The 11,859-nt window shown below is 41.2% G+C and overlaps 2 pseudogenes; both read left to right on the forward strand.

Annotated features, from left to right (window-relative positions):
- The first annotated feature begins 4,919 nt into the window (after positions 1-4,919).
- LOC102736027 (metaxin-3-like) lies at positions 4,920-5,875 on the forward strand (annotated as a pseudogene).
- A 959-nt stretch (positions 5,876-6,834) lies between these two features.
- On the forward strand, positions 6,835-7,278 carry LOC102736946 (ubiquitin-ribosomal protein eL40 fusion protein pseudogene; annotated as a pseudogene).
- Positions 7,279-11,859: the final 4,581 nt, after the last annotated feature.

Raw genomic sequence — 11,859 nt, forward strand, 5'->3', positions numbered from 1 at the left:
TTTTTTTTTTTAAAGATTTTATTTATTTATTTGACAGAGAGAGACACAGCGAGAGAGGGAACATAAGCAGGGGGAGTGGGGGAGGGAGAAGCAGGCTTCCCGCCGAGCAGGGAGCCCGATGTGGGACTCAATCCCAGGATCCTGGGATCATGACCTGAGCCGAAGGCAGACGCTTAACGACTGAGCCACCCAGGCGCCCTGTCAAGTTAGAATTCTGACCAAGAAACATTAAAAAGAAAAAGAAGGGCTTTTTATAATGCTACTGGCTAAATTAACAATGGAGATACATATCTGCTTCATAACACAGCGATCAACTTTCGTAAAGTAAAAACTACAGGAAATGCAGATGAACTAGAAACACATCAACAAGAGAAAAGTTTAACACATTACTCTCAGGCAAAGACAAATCAAGTAGACAAAAAAAAAAAAAAAATGAATAAGGATTTAGGAAACCTAATCCAGTGCTACAGAAAATGCGGTTAGAGACAGGTGTCAGTTCATGAACTGTGGTTACCAGATGCTGTGAGATAGGAAGCTTGCCCCAGAATGTAAATCAATGTGCCACTTCCTTCATGGAGAAAGTCTTGCTACCAAAGCGGGGGGATCAGCTGAACTATTATGTGTTTATAGTGACAGAGTAGACTGGCTACTTTGAATCACACCGACCTACCAACATAATCAATATGGTAACTCTTACAAATATACATCAAACTCTGAATCCCAATATTAGGGAATATACCTCACTTTGAAGTGCACATGGAATGTTCATATGGGTATCTCAAGCCATAAAGAAAAACTGCAATAAAATGCAAATAACACGAACAGTGCTGTCTAACTCCAATGCTAGAAATTGATAGCGCTAATAATCAAGTTTCTTCCACTTGGAATTTTTTTTTTTTAATGCACGTACTTTTAAGTGATTCCTGCAGAAAAAGGGAAAATGAAAAAAATAGAATTCTTGGAAATACTACTACTAATAATGAAATCATCCCATCTGAATACATGATCTACAGTAAAAATCGTTATCAGAGGAAAATTCATACACTAGATACCTATATCGATGAAATGAAGGTAAATGAAACATTTGATAGGAAAAGATCAAAGGTGGGGCGCCTGGGTGGCTCAGTCGTTAAGCGTCTGCCTTCGGCTCAGGTCATGGTCCCAGGGTCCTGGGATCGAGTCCTGCATCGGGCTCTCTGCTCAGCAGGAAGCCTGCTTCTCCCTCTCCCACTCTCTTTGCTTGTGTTCCCTCTCTCACTGTGTCTCTCTCTGTCAAATAAATAAAATCCTTAAAAAAAAAAAGATCAAAGGAAAGCATAAGGAAGGGATTATTAAGATAAGAGTGAAAAATTAGTGAATTAAAAAAACAGAAACAGAGTAAAAGTAGTACATACATAAGAAAGCCTATTATTTGAAAACATTACTAATGCACACAAACTTATAGATAACTTTTTCTTGAAGAGAGAAGTACAAATATATAAGCTTAAATGATAAGGGATATGTGGCCACCAAAACATAGCCTACTGTTTATATAATTTTATGGGAATAGATATGAAAATCTCGATGAAATACATAAGATCTTGCCCTATGTACTCTTCATCTGACTGTTCATTAGTATCCTTTATAATAAAATGGTAACTGTAAATAGTGAATTACCAACCTGAGGAGGCTGTAAGGACCCCCAGTTTGTAGCCAGCAAGGCAGAAGGGCAAACGGCTTAAGAACACCACCCAGGATTTTCAACCAGCATCCGAGGTGGGGCAAGTCTTGTGGGACTGAGAACCTTCACCTGTGGGGTCTTCACAGACCCCCTGTGGGTAGTTATGGTCTGAAATGAACTGAATTATAGGACACTCAGTATCAGATACTTGGTTTGGAACTCACTGCAAAAATCAGAAACAAGACAAGGATGGCCACTATTTTAACACAAGAAAAAGCAATTAGAGACATAAGAATTTAAAAAGAAGAGATAAGATTACATACATGTGCAGATGATATCTTTCTAGGAAACTTGTAATAAATGAAAACCTCCTATGAATAGTAAAAGCATTTTGTAAAGTAGCAATATATAAAATTAACATACAGAAATAGTTTTCATAACCACTTAGAAGAAACAGTAACAACAGTAACCACTTGGAAGAAATAATGGGAAAGAAGATCCCAGATCCCATTTACAAGAGCAGAAGCAAAATAAAACAAAATGTAGACACAAATTTAATGAGAACTGTGTAAAATCTATATGAGAAAAACCATAAAACATTCTTACAGGACAAAAAGTAGACTTGAACAAATGGGAAAAGAGGCCATATTTTTGATCAGAAGAATCAGTATCAGAAAGATATCAACTTTCTCCAAGTTAGAATTTACAAACTTAATGTGACCCCAATAAAAATATCCAAGTTACTTGGGGATAGTTAAGCATCTGCCTTCGGCTCAGGTCATGATCCTGAGGTCCTGGGATCGAGCCCCACATCAGGCTCTTTGCTCAGCGGGGAGCCTGCTTCGCCCTCTCCCTCTGCCTCTCCCCCTGCTCATGGTCTCTCTCTGTATCGCTCTCTCTCTTAAATGAATAAATTAAAATCTTAAAAAAAATAAAAATTAAAAAAATTAAAAAATAAAAATATCCAAGTTACTAATTTTTTTTTCTGGAGCTAGACAAGTCGATTATTATTTATTTTGGAAAATAAATACAAGACTAGCCAGGAATCTCCCCCTTGCCCCCCCAAAATAGCAAAGGGCAACTACCCATACATCAAAACATTTATAAAGCCCCTGTAATTAAAACATTATGCTATTGGTGCATAGACAGATGACTAATAGAAGAGAATATAAAATCCAAAAATAGACTCCAAAGGCATATGGAAATTTAGCGTTTGATAAAAAAATGGTGTTGGAACAACTGATGGCCATGCGGATAAAGATAAAACTGGATTCACTTCTTGCACCTTACACTAGGATAAATTCCAAATGGATCAGATATCTAAATGTAAGAAAAGATTGAGTCATACACATACTAAAGGAAAGTATAGGTCAATTTCTTTACGACCTAGGAACGAGGAGGACTTTCCCAACTGTGATTCTATACCTGAAATCAATAAAGGAAAATGGATAAATTTGCCTACCTAAAATTTAAAAAAAAATTAAATCCCTGCTCAAAATGCCATCAGCAATGTCAAAAGTTAAATTAAAAAATGGGACAAAACTGGGACGCCTGTGTGGCTCAGTCAGTTAAGTGTCTGCCTTCGGCTCAGGTCATGATCCCAGGGTCCTGGAATCAAGTCCCGCATCAGGCTCCTTGCTCAGCAGGGAGCCTGCTTCTCCCTCTGCCTGCCAATCCCCCTGCTTGTGCTCTCTCTCTCTGACAAATAAATAAATAAATAAAATCTTTAAAAAAAATAAAAATTAAGAAAATTAAAAATGGGACAAAATTGTAACTAATATCCCAAAGGGCTAATATCCTTAATATATACAAATTTTCTAAATAGTGAAAAGAAATTCAAATCCTAGTCTAACAACCCAGTAAAAAAATGGGAAAATTATAGAAAAATAAATGCAGGGGTGCCTGGGTGCTCAGTTGGTTGAGCATTGCCTTTGGTTCAGGTCATGGTCCTGGGGTCCTGGGGTCCTGGGATCAAGCCACACATCGGGCTCCTTGCTCAGCGGGGAGTCTGCTTCTGCCTCTCCCATCCCCCCCCAACTCCTGCTCTCTCTCACTCTCTATCTGAAATAAACAAACAAAATATTTTTTAAAAGATTTTATTTATTTTTTTGAGAGACACAGAGGGAGAGAGCACAGAGGGAGAGTGAAAGGCAGATTCCCCACTGAGCAGGGAGCCCGATGTGGAACTCCATCCCAGGACCCTAAGATCATGACCTGAGCTGAAGGCAGAGGCTTAACTGACTGAGCCACCCAAGTGCCCCAACAAATAAAATCTTTTTTAAAAAAAGAAAAATATTGACTACAAAGAATGAAAACACATGGAATATTTATATATAAATGTCCATGGGTTCATGATGCTAATAATTTTTTGAAACCTCATTGCTACATGTTGATCCTTTGTGACTCATTGTTTTGAATACCTATTGCTGCATAATAAGCCCACCCCAAAATGTAGTGGTTTAAAAAAACCCAAAAACCTCACTGACCACCCCTGGACATTGCTAGAGTATGATCTCGTTATTCTGAAAGTTGATTTTTTTTTTTTTTAGGGGAAGGATCCAAGTGCCTTTCCTGCATGTCTTATATTTCAGACTGTTGGAATCAATGATGAGAGAAAGTAATTTATAGAAAAACCACAGTTAATAAATGCAAAAAAAATGGTGGAAACAGAAAAATCACTATTTTGCACTCCTTTATGAAATAATGGATCTAGGCAATGGTCATCAATTATTATTAGAAGTTTTGGGTGGGGAGGCCTCTGCCTGCAGCTCCCCCTGCTTGTGCTCTCTCTCTCTCTGACAAATAAATAAAATCTTTAAAAAAATAAATTTAAAATAAAATAAAAGTTTTGGGTGGGAAGTTGATGACAAACTTTAAACCGGCTGGAATCTCCTGAACTCACTGATTAATCTCAACCTCACTACAAGTTGGACAACGCCCTGTGCCTCCTGATCTGATGTGGTAGAACCTATAGAACCACCACTTACAAAGTATTCATGACAAAAACAAAGATCATCAAGCCTCTAAATGCAGGTATCAGTTTATAAAGCATATGGAGGATAGAAAAATATGTTAAATGACATCACAAGATTACAAATCCAAATCCATAATGTGAGAAATCCCACATGACAAAGTACCCAGTTTCTTCAATAAATAAATGGCACAAAACAAAACCAAAATGAAACCAGTAACAGAGAAAGAGTGGCCATTCTATTTGATTGATAGAGACTTAAGAGTGGCAAAGTTCAGCCCCAGCAAGATGGTGGCCTTGGAGCTCAGCTGCTGGGGAAGTGGTGGTCAGGGAGGTTCTCACTGTACACAGTGAGTCCCTGGTGGTGATGGGTTAGGACAAATTTTCTGGTGCACTCTTGAAATCAGTATCATAGATAATACACAGAGAGGTTCAAGAGGAGAGGTACCAATTTTGACCACTGATGACATTATTTCTCAGCTGGCAAAAACACTAAATTTTTTAAGAACACAAATACAGATCTGACTATGAACTCTCAGCAAAACAGGGGGCAGGTGCACTGGCTTACATTGCTCTCCTAGAAAAAAAGCAGCTTTTGGGCGCCTGGGTGGCTCAGGCGTTAAGCGTCTGCCTTCGGCTTAGGTCGTGATCCCGGGGTCCTGGGATCGAGGCCCGCATTGGGCTCCCTGCTCCGCGGGAGGCCTGCTTCTCCCTCTCCCACTCTCCCTGCTTGTGTTCCCTCTCTCGCTGTCTCTCTCTGTCAAATAAATAAATAAAATCTTCAAAAAAAAAAAAAAAGAAAAAAGCAGCTTCTAGGAGTTTTTCCGCATTCTTTATTGGGACTGACAATTCTTTACTGTGACAAAATTCTTGGGTGTGCTTCATGAGTTCCTTTTCTCTTTAGTTTGATCCTGCCTAGAAAACCGTCCTAGGGAGCACTAGCATAGTATTCTCCTAATCAGAGGAGAGCCTCCCCTCTTCCACCTCTGAGAAGCAGAAGCGCATATACACAACATGCCAAGGGGTGCCTAAGCCTTCTGGCAAACAGATTGGGAACATCCCTGTTTTTCTTTGGAGATATACCTACTTTGGGTGTCTGCGTGTTTGGTTTTCTTGTACCTCTTTATAAAGTGTGCTTTCCTGAAGTTCGGTTATAAGAACATTTCAAACAGCTCTCCCGCCTATGTTGCTTTTGCAGTGACATCCTAAACAGTCATTTTCAACTTGGCCTTGGAGATGGATGACAATCTTCACCAAAGCCTTCCACTTCTTCCCCGGGGAAACTGCCAACACAAGAGTGGCTTCTCGCACAGGAAGAAAGCAATTCCTTACAATGACTGTCACCCTGCTCTGTGCCCAAGTGTTTGCCCTGGAGTCACCTGATTTTGCAGTAATATCTTACACTAACGTATGCGAAGGCAAAAAGGAAGCACTGCTTGTGTATGTATAAGGAAGGCTTTTTTTTTTTTTTTTTTTTTTTGGTATAAGACTTTAAACCAAAGGGAACTTTCCTGCCATCTTTTTTTTTAATTGCATCAAATATCCATTAAACTTTTAAATTGTATTTAAAAGCTTGTATTCTAGTTTGGCAATGCACTTTATATAATATCAAGATGAACACTACATGAGGGCGCCTGGGTGGCTCAGTTGGTTGAGCGACTGCCTTCGGCTCAGGTCATGATCCTGGGGTCCTGGGATCGAGTTCCACGTCGGGCTCCCGGCTCGGCGGGAGGCCTGCTTCTCCCTCTCCCACTCCCCCTGCTTGTGTTCCTGCTCTCGCTGTCTCTGTCTCTGTCAAATAAATAAATAAAATCTTAAAAAAAAAAAAAAAAGATGAACACTACATGAACTTAAAGGGAAACAAAGAAAACACATAGTGTTGTGTATATGTATATATACATATATATATTCAAGATCTTTTATTTATTTATTTGGCAGAGAGAGAGAGTGCTCGAGCACAAGCAGGCTCCCACCTGAGCAGGGAGCCCTATATGGGACTCCATCCCAGGACCCCGGGATTATGACCAGAGCTGAAGGCAGACTCCTAAAGGCTGAGCCACCCAGGGGCCCTTATTTTTTAAAAATTAAAAAAAGACTCCTCCTCTTCAAGGGGGCGGTCTTGCGGCAGACGCAGAGTTGCAGATCTTTGTGGAGACCCTAGCCGGCGAGACCCTAGCCGGCAAGACCGTCACCCTCGAGGTGGATGGAGACCAGTGACACCACTGAGAAGGTCAAAGACAAAATCCAAGACAAGGAGGGCATTCCGCCGGCCCGGCAGCGCGGGATTTTTGCGGGCAATCAGCAGGAGGACGGCGGCACTGTCTCAGACTACAATATCCAGAAGGAGTCTGCCCTGCACTTGGTGCTTCGCCTGCGAGGTGGCATCATGGAGCCTTCCCTCCACCCACTGGCCCAGAAATACAACTGCGACAAGATGATCGGCAGACGTGTGACGTTCGCCCGCACCCCGGCGCTGTCACCCGCTTCAAGAAGTGCAGCTAAGGCCAGCAATCTGGCCCCAAGAAGAAGGTCAATTAAGGCCCCTGCACTGCTCTTCCTTGGCTGTGGGGGTTGCCTCCTGCCGGAGGCCCAGGCCCTGGGGCCTCAGTCAAGTTTTCCTTTCATTGACTGGAGCAGTAAAAGATAAATAAATAAATAAACAATGAAAAACCTGCCTTCATCTTGGCAGGTTTTTGCCTTTGGTTTGCGTGTCTCTAACTAAAAGCTACCGTTCTGTTCTGAATGTGCACCTTAATTTATTCAAATTCATTTATTCCTTTATCAGTTTTCTTACACCAGTCTGAAAGTCTAATACATGGCTCTTCAGTGAAGCCTTTTTTGTTCCGTGTAGAAATGTGATGTCTATTTTAGGAACTAGGAAGAAATACAAATTACTTCAATAGAAAGCCTGTATATAACTTTTTTAAAAGAGTGAGAGGCTAAAGATACCTACCAACCAAATGCGATATGTAGATTATGTTTAGATCCTGATTTAAATAAGCCAACTATAAAAAGACATTTTGAGACAATTGGGGAAAACTGAACACAGACTGATTTTTAGATGAATTAAGGAATTATTAATTTTGCTGGGTATGATAATAAAATTATGGTTATGTTATGGTTATAAAATTAATCTGTATGTGATAAGAGATTTTTACCCAAGTATTTACAAGTGAAATGATATAATGTCTTGGATTGTTTTAAAATACTCTAGCAAAAGAAAAAAAAAAAACTAGTGGTGAGAAGGACAAAATATAAGTAAGAGGAACGGAGTGTTGATAACCATTGAAGCTGGGTGATGGGTGCATGGAGGCTCAGGATTCCATTCTCTCTATGTATGTTTGAAACTTTCCATAATAAAAAGGTATGAATTCCCTCACTCACATCTCCCCTGGTGAAGCCATTGAACTCAAAAGAGCAAGATCAAGTGTTAGATCAAATAAAAGTTTTATAATATAAATTGCTTTCTTTAAGTTGCTTTCTTTGTTCTTGAAAGGTTTTTAACAGATAGAAGTTAAAATATTATGGAAAAATAAAAGACCATTGTCACAGTCTGTTAATCCCACATGCTTCCCATGAGAAGGATAAATACTTATATGGCAGTTTTATGGGATCCAGAGCCCAATATAGGAAAATTTCCCAAAGGGCTCTCTAACCCTCCATCCTTTATTTCTTCTTCATGTTGGTTTGTTTTTTTTTTTAAATCAGTGCAGGGGAGAGCAGGTGGGGGAAAAATTGAGGCATGAGATAATCTCTTATTTGACTAGTTAGAACAAAGTAAAGATGGGGGCTGGTGGCCTTTGGTTTGAGATACACTGATGTGATAGAAACATATGTACATTAAGGCCAGGAGGACAATCATTTGAAATTGCCAGGTGAAGCTAGCTTTGCCCTAATAGAGTATCATTTAGAAAGCATCTCTTCAGCAAATGGCTCTTTTGAGAACTAGCACCTGGTTTGCTACTAGACTCCAGGACAGTATAAAAACACTTAACCATGAAATATTTGGTGACTATATGGCCCAAACTGATCCCAAACCATAAACTAGAGTGCACATCGTCCATTAATTACAAGTGGTACTTGTAAGATCAGGCCCAAGTCTGAACATACCAGTAAGCTGCACGAGCTGCTTCCGTCCCCAGTACATCCACTCCTATCACATGTCTTCCATGCTCAGCCTATACCTAGGACCTCACAGAGAGCTTCCTATGATCAGTGAGCTAAGAGGGAAAGCTTTTAGCCTTTAGAGAATACTCGGCACAGGACACTGGCAGTGGCCAAAAGTACACTATTATAGTATATGTGCCATTATAGTATATTCAGAACGTCCTTGAAGGACTGTAGAGAAGAAAACTCCTTCTAGTGGGGAGAAGTTCAGGTAACACATCTTGTTGTCCCCTTTTCCTATTAGGGAAGCTGACCTGAGATAAGGTCCTCCAGTGACACAAAAAGGGTGGCAAATTTCTAGGTGTATGGTCAGGGACTTGGAAGGGGCAAGATAAGAAAATGGATGACAAGGAAGATGGGAGAAGAGGTATGTAGATGGATTCAAGATCCTCTTAAAATTGGTCCAAACTGTAAATGTATTTATGCATCTTGTGACTCTTCAAAATGGAGGAGACTTTCCACAATCTGGAAGACAAGAGGACCTGTTCTCTGGATGTTGGCCAGCCTCCTCTCTTAGTCACCCCAGAACTTGCTCCATGGATTCATAAATTAAATGGGCTCGATGACATGGACTTCCCCTTACCAAGGTTGAATGTGCTTACTGCCATTACAGTTGCCCGAGTGCCAGCAAAGTGACTAACTTTTAGCCACATGCACTTGGGGACAGCCAGGCACCTTGGGGCAGGTTGATCACATCATAAAGTGGTAGTGATTTGACCCCAATGGAATAGACACTTATTCTGATTTTGATTTATTTCCCCTGCTCACCATGTCTCTGGAAGCACCACTGACCAAGGCTTGTTCAGTGCCTTATACAGTTCTGGTATCTCATACTTACCAATAAGGTTAATTTAAATGCAAAAAAAAAATTGTGAATATGGAATTCCGTTAGTCATAGCTTTCTCTTATTCTTATTCATGAAAGGAAAAGAACATTTCCAATCATACCCAATAAAGACTACATCTGTGAAATTGTAATATGTCTGGATTTCTCAAAAATAGCTGTTTCTTGGTTGTTGTAGAAATGCTGTTCCCGTGCACAGATATTATGTTCCAGGTAGTGGATTCCAGGCACCATAACTATAATTTTTTTTCACAAAAGCATTGTGGCTCTTTTAGGCTATACAGGAAAGATAGTTGTTCTGTTTGCGGGCATCTACTGAAGGAAGGAAGAGCAATAGATCACCATTATGTTGAATGAGACTAAGCAACCAGGAAATATAATATTATTTAAAACTTTTTAAAGCATTTGGTAAAATAGGCCTTGGAATTTTTTTTTTTAAGATTTTATTTATTTGAAAGAGAGAACACGAGAGGGGGGAGAGAGAGAGAGAGAGGGAGAGAACACAAGAGAGAGAAAGAGAGCACTAAGAGAAGCAGGCTCTCCGCTGAGCGGGGAGCCCCACATGGGGCTCGATCCCAGGACTCCGAGATCATGATCTGAGCTGAAGGCAGACACTTAACTGACTGAGCCCCCCAAGCACCCCTGGAATGTTTTGTTTTTGTTTTTTTTTAGATTTTATTTATTTATTTGACAGAGAGAGACACAGCAAGAGAGGGAACACAAGCAGGGGGAGTGGGAGAGAGAGAGAAGCAGGCTTCCGGCGGAGCAGGGAGCCCGATGCGGGGCTCGATCCCAGGACTCTGGGATCATGACCTGAGCCGAAGGCAGACGCTTAACGACTGAGCCACCCAGGTGCCCCGTCCCTGGAATGTTTTTTATGTAGATAGGAACAAAGGTAGAATCTAAGTCTGCGATTATGAAATACTTCACAGTAGTTGGCATGTTGGACAGTGTTGTGGCTGAATTAGGGGCAAGTGGAAATTAAGGCAAAATCGTTTCATTAACAGAGTAGAAATATTTAATTACAATATAAGTATTTTTACTAACTTTGTGGCTTTCCTACAAGGTATCTTAGGTACAGAAAGGCTCTCATTTGAATTTTTTAAATTTTTTTTAGTTTTCTTGCTTTAAAAGTGATATAATTACAGAAAGGACACCTTCTGCTTCCAGATGCAAAGGATACCATATTGGTTTGCTAGGGCTGCCGTAGCCGACTGGGTGGCTTAAACAGTAGAGGTTTGCTTTCTCATAGTTCTAGAAGCTGGAAGTCTGAGATCAAGCTTTTGTCAGGATGGGTTTCTTCTGAAACCTCTCTCCTTGGCTTCTAGATGTCCGTCTTCTCTCCAGGGTCTTCTCTGTATATCTGTCGGTGTCAAAATCTCCTCCTTATAAAGATACCAGTCAGATTGGATTAGGGCTCATCCTAATGTCCTCATTTTAACGTAATTACCTCTTCAAAGACTGTCTCCAAATACAGTCATATTCTGAGGTACCAGGGGTCAGGAATTCAGCATACAAATTTGAGGGGGACACAATTCAGCTCATAACAGGTACTTTGAGAATAGATTTATCTGCAAGAAGTGGTCACTGCAGGGCTCCCCCGGTCCATGCTCTCAGTTTGCCTTTATCAGCTCTGTGCACCCGTCCTCCAGCTTCGCCATGCTTTGCTGCTAAAAGCTTACACTTATTTGGTGCTCTCTGAGGATTGCCCTTGGGCACTGGACTCCCACTGCCCCTCCCCCTCCCCCACCCCCACACGCCATTCCACTTCGTCTCACCATGTAGAGGGTTGGAAGTGCCTGGGAGTCTTACAAGTCCACTTGACCTCCCACCCCAGGTGGCCCTTAACCAGTCATTGGCTGGGAGTACAAAAGCCTATGTCTTGGGGCGCCTGCGTGGCTCAGTCGGTTAAGCGGTTAAGCGTCTGCCTTCAGCTCAGGTCATGATCCCAGGGTCCTGGGATTGAGCCCCACATCAGGCTTCCTGCTCAGCTGAGAGCCTGCTTCTCCCTCTCCCTCTGCCCCTGCCCTCCACTCCCACCCCCTGCTTGTGCTCTCTCTCTATCTCAAATAAATAAAATCTTAAAAAAAAAAAAAAGCCTATGTCTTTAGGACAGAACAAACTCTGAAGCCTAATTGTTGTCCTAGAGGTCCCAGCAGGACCAGGTATGTCTGAGACATCACACGCAACCTCACTCTTGGTTCCTGCCCCTTTGGGA

The sequence above is a fragment of the Leptonychotes weddellii genome, unplaced genomic scaffold (genome assembly GCF_054177405.1).
Source record: "Leptonychotes weddellii isolate Sample4059 unplaced genomic scaffold, ASM5417740v2 HiC_scaffold_2088, whole genome shotgun sequence".
Lineage (NCBI taxonomy): Eukaryota > Metazoa > Chordata > Mammalia > Carnivora > Phocidae > Leptonychotes > Leptonychotes weddellii.